Genomic DNA, 5,040 nt, shown 5'->3' on the forward strand with positions numbered 1-5,040 from the left:
ACTTACGGACACATGGAGGTATGAAATAGCATTCTCTAAGGTCAGGTGCACATCCCAGCCTGCATTTCTGCAGTGTTTTACTCAGGGGCTGCTCCTTCCCTGGGGACAGCAGAGCTGTATGAGGGTCACCTGGGAAAAGCCCTGCTGATCTTTTTTCTTTTCGTGCCACGCATAAACCTCAGCGGTGCACACAGCAGCACCAAGCCCAGCACCACAGCCAAAGAAGAGGAGCTTCACCACATCTGTCTATTGTGATACCCACCAACTACAAAGGTTCATTGCCACCATTTCTAGCATGCTTATGTTAATGACTGATTAGTGCTCCAGGCCCTGTTCAGTCATAAAATCGTCAACACAATTAAACATGTGTCAGAAAGGACAATGTGACCACCTCCATCCTCTACATTCAAGGTAACTCCAAGCCCAGCTTCACTCCATGAAACAATCGGCTGCATTCAGGACACACCAGACACCAGAAATCTTTCCAAAGATCCATTCTGAACATCTGAACCGCAAGACAGTTCAACAGAAGTCCACATCTTATTGGCCTCTGAAGTATTCAACAGGAGACAGAAATCTACAGGAAATTAGGTTGATAAGGTGGCATTACACGTTTATAGGGGACAGGATTTCAAGTAGTTTATTCAGAAGCTGTGTCAGGGCTTCTGTGCACTGATGCTGTTAATTACAGCTAGTACTAGCGCAGGGACTGTTGTTAGGTGATGCTAATGAATTCCTGCCTCTCACAGGTGTGTGACCGACTGACTCTGCTTGCAGGCAGGAAGAGTGGCTGTAGGAGGCTCTGTAAGGTACAGGAAGACCTCTAGGGCACCAGTTCCAAGGAAACATTTTGGGCTAAAATTGAGCCACAGATTTTAGCACAGCAGCAGGAGACTCACTGTGCACTACCTGCTCTGACTTGCTTTGCATCACGTCAAGAATCTCTCCTTCCTCACCAGCTGCCTTCCCTTTTGGATCTAAAGTCTGAAAATGCTGGCCACAGCATCTGAGAAATGGATGGATCTCTATCCCGTTTCCCTGAAGGAGACGAGAAGCTCTGAAATCCCTCCTCAGAGCCAGCCACCACCTCCCTCTCCAGTGATGGGAAGAGCCACGGAAACACAACAGTCAGCACTAAGCCTAGCAGGGGACAGGAACCCAGCTGAGTCATCTCAATGAGGAATCCAGGAGGGGTGATCTTCAGAGACCTGCAGAGAGTGACAGGTGCTCTGAGAAACAGCAGATACCTGACTCCTACCAGAACAGCAAACCTGGGACCTGATGCCACGTATTTACTGACCAGAACAAATCTAGACCAATCTGTTACCATAAAGGTGGAGGTGGAAAATTAATATCGAGATACTGGCATAGGCACCAAAGCATTGGTGGATCTGAACAGACCCTGCAATGCTGCCTGGGTGTCCCAGTTGCGGGTGATATCAACACTCGAGATTGAAGGTCCTTTAAAAACATGACACCGAATAGTTTTCTCCCCCCAAAAAAACCCATTTGCACACTCTGAGCAATTAGCAGATTCCATTATAAGGAAGGGGTAAAAGGGTAAAATGAAACAACAAGGTCTTTTCAGTGCACCTCAGAGCCCTTAGATCACCTCCAAAGACTAATTTTATTGCTCAGTCTCATGAAGACTCCAGTCACTGCCACCCCAAACTGTTCACATAGCTAAGCAAACAAGTCAACAGTCACACTTGTTCATGGCTCATTCTGTAGACGTGTAAAGGTGAACACAGGGGTAGACAGATGTCAAATACAGAGTCAGGCTGAGCAATCAGCCACCCCCACATTATGTTTTCATCAGCGATCACGTTCAGTCCTCACATTGAACTTTAAGGACAGCACTAAGGATGTCCTATACAGAACTGCTTTAGTCATTACAGCAAGGCTGTAATGTCAGTCCCGTCTAGGGATCAAAGTGTATCAATATCTCAGCAAACCCTACTGCCTTCCAGATGTCCTCATCACCAACAGAGTGCTTCAGCGAGCTCTCAGCAGTTTCCTGACTGGTTTTCTTTACAACTGCCCATAAATAGCCCTGATGGATCTCAATCAGGTTGGCTTTTCAAGCTCTCTCTTTCATTTGCTAAGAAAGGATGGATGCCCATTGCACTGGGGATCAATATCCACCCTGTGGCCCACAAAGAGGAGAAAACGGCAGAAGGTCACAGAGAGTCACTTCTCCAAAGAGTTCTGGCCTGATGCACAGAGCCACTGATCTCTGCTTGTTACTCAGGACAGAAAGCAGCCACACACTTGGCTCTGAGCAGTGCCACAGCTGCTGTCCCCGTGCGCCAGGCACAGCAGGTCCCTCCAGCTTCTTGCTGGTGGGACAGGGGCATCTAGTGGCTGAGCCCCGGCAGAGCAGGGAACAGCCACAGCAACGCCAGCTGCAGCTACGCTGCAATTAGGGATGCGTTGCCTAACCGGGATGCAGCTGCTGCCGACACGGAGACAGAGCATTACAGAACTGTTAAGCTATTAACCGCTCTATCCAGGCTAACATGTCATAAGGCAAAATATAAACACATAGCATCAGGGACACCAGCTCAGACAAAATCCTCCAATAACACCTTTGAGATCCGATGCTCAGGCAGTGTACTAGCAAACACAGGCAGCAACATCCCCTTGCACTGCCTCGTAACTCTGAGAAGTCAGTGGCTCAGGCACCTCCTGTGCACAAGCACAGTGATGTCTTTTTCCTTGACAACCCGTCACAGCTTAATGATGTGAATAATCTCCCTCACCTTTGAATGCTGCTCTAGTAATTTCAGCTGATGTCTGCTGCCTTTGAAAGCCAGGGTGTCATCTTCCCCGTTCACATCTGTGACACTGTTCAAGACTTTACATCTTTAGATGTCTCTTTGCCAGCCTGAATAGTCCTAGCCTAGCTACTTAGTCCTTGCACATAAGCCGTTTCACACAGTTCATGAGATTGGTTTTTTTTTTTGGCCTGATTAGTTCTATAACTTGTACCCTTTCTAGTTCTGCTGTCTTGTTTGAGATGAAATCAGAACTAAACACAGTATCTGAGATGCAGGTGAGCCACAGATATACATAACAGCATTCTTAGTTTTGTGCCCTTTTCCCTTCCTAGTAACGATTGACTTTCTTTTGCCTGCTAGTGAGCAGTGAGTTGGTGTTTTCACAGAACCACCAGCCACATCTCCAAGATCTGAATGGGAATCACCAGCTCAAAGCCCACCACTGTGTGTGTATGTAGAGTCAGGACGGGATTTTACTGAATACTTAGCTTAACATCTGGCCACAATAAATGCAGCAGGATATCGGTGAGCTGTGCCCCAGATACACTGTCAATATAATCAACTAGTTAAGCTTCTGTGACCAATACTCAGACTTTGATGCCTTCATAGAAGCCATTAAAAGAAAAACAACCAATGCTATGTGCAATCATGCTTACTGTGAATTGGAAAAAAGAATCCAATAAAGTAAGATTTTTTTCCCCCTCTTCTGGATATCCTTCTAAAATGAAAAATTTTACTGTCATAATGCCAAGATATAACACTTACTTTAGCTTCCAAAAACAAGTCTACTTAGCTGCAGAATGACACTAAGATCTTCAGTCTCTTAATATAGGCTTGAGTTTTTACTGAGATCAAATACAGCAAGCCATGGCTCTAATATTGAAGAATACCAAAGTTTCTAGAATTATCACCATTTTATACATAGTATTACAGCTGAAACAACATCAGATATTCAAAATTGTTATTTTAAAAGAGGAAAAGGACATATTTGATCTTTCATATGTCTTAGGATGCTTTGGACATCAATCCTAAATATGCAGTATCTTTAGCCATGCTGCTGCTGAGTAAATAACATGTAAGAAAGGCTAATAAATACAGCCAGGAAGCTTTTCACTTTTACTCTGTACTCGCTGAAGCTTGAACACAAAGAAGCTAACACACACACACAAAAAAAGAAACAAAACAGAGATGAGGAGATAAATGCCACAACTTGCATTACATCTCTTAACTGTCCACAAAATTTTGTATTGCAGTAGTTCTGTGAACACATCAAGACATCTCCAGGATGATTTTTCAGTAGGTGAAGCTTCTCCCACTGCCCACGTGCTTTGCCTGTACAGTTTTCCACGACATTCTGACACAGAGCGAGGGTGACCATGCTCTGTGGAGCACTTCCACTCACAGCCTTCCAAATCCCCTTTTCCACCTGACAAGGCTATGACGGACACTTTATCCTTGCTCACTGTTCTCCCTCACATAGAGCACGCAGTCATGAAGGCAGAACAAGCAACCCCCACATTTATTATTATGAGATTATCACACCAAGCCCATCTGGTCCACAGCATGGAGGCCACTGTCTGAGGTCAATCCAACCCTGAGAGGAGGTTATGGAGAGCGGTAGATGCCAAACCACCATTTTGGAAAGGCCACTTGCCAAGTCCACACCTACACTGCCCAACTTGGGCACCTGCTGACCGGAGATGAGCAGTATGTGAGATCACAGGGCTGATGGATGCCTACAGCTAGTGAAGGGCGGTGGCTGCAGGAGAAGGCATCTCCTCTCAGGTAGAAAGTGTTTCAGTAAGTCATCAGGCAGGACGCCAAGTAGTCTGTAGGCGGCTGTAACATCTGACAGATATTTGGGATTCACATCCTCACTGGAATGAGGAGGGAGAAGACACTCAGACATCCTGAGGTTTTCCTCGGGGACGACTGTGAAACATCAATTTTATTCATGTAACTGCAGGACACACAGACATGCTACCAGTCCAGTAGGGACCACCAACAGCCAGGATACTTATGCTGCTAAAATTAGGTAAGGATTTGTCTTTTAGACAATACTGTGGAGCAGAAAATATTATGCACGGTTCTGTTCTCACAGGTAGAAAGATTTTGAGATGTCTTTTCAACCACTGATTGTGAGTCACTTCAGAAACAGATTTTTCTAGGGCTGTGATGGTACTGCCAGGAATGCTATTACAGCCTGCCTTCTCACCATTTTCTCAGTCTACTCTGATAGCTGCTTCTGCTCAAAATTCAT

This window comes from Caloenas nicobarica, chromosome 6 (assembly GCF_036013445.1).
Source record: "Caloenas nicobarica isolate bCalNic1 chromosome 6, bCalNic1.hap1, whole genome shotgun sequence".
In the NCBI taxonomy this organism is placed as follows: Eukaryota; Metazoa; Chordata; class Aves; order Columbiformes; family Columbidae; genus Caloenas; species Caloenas nicobarica.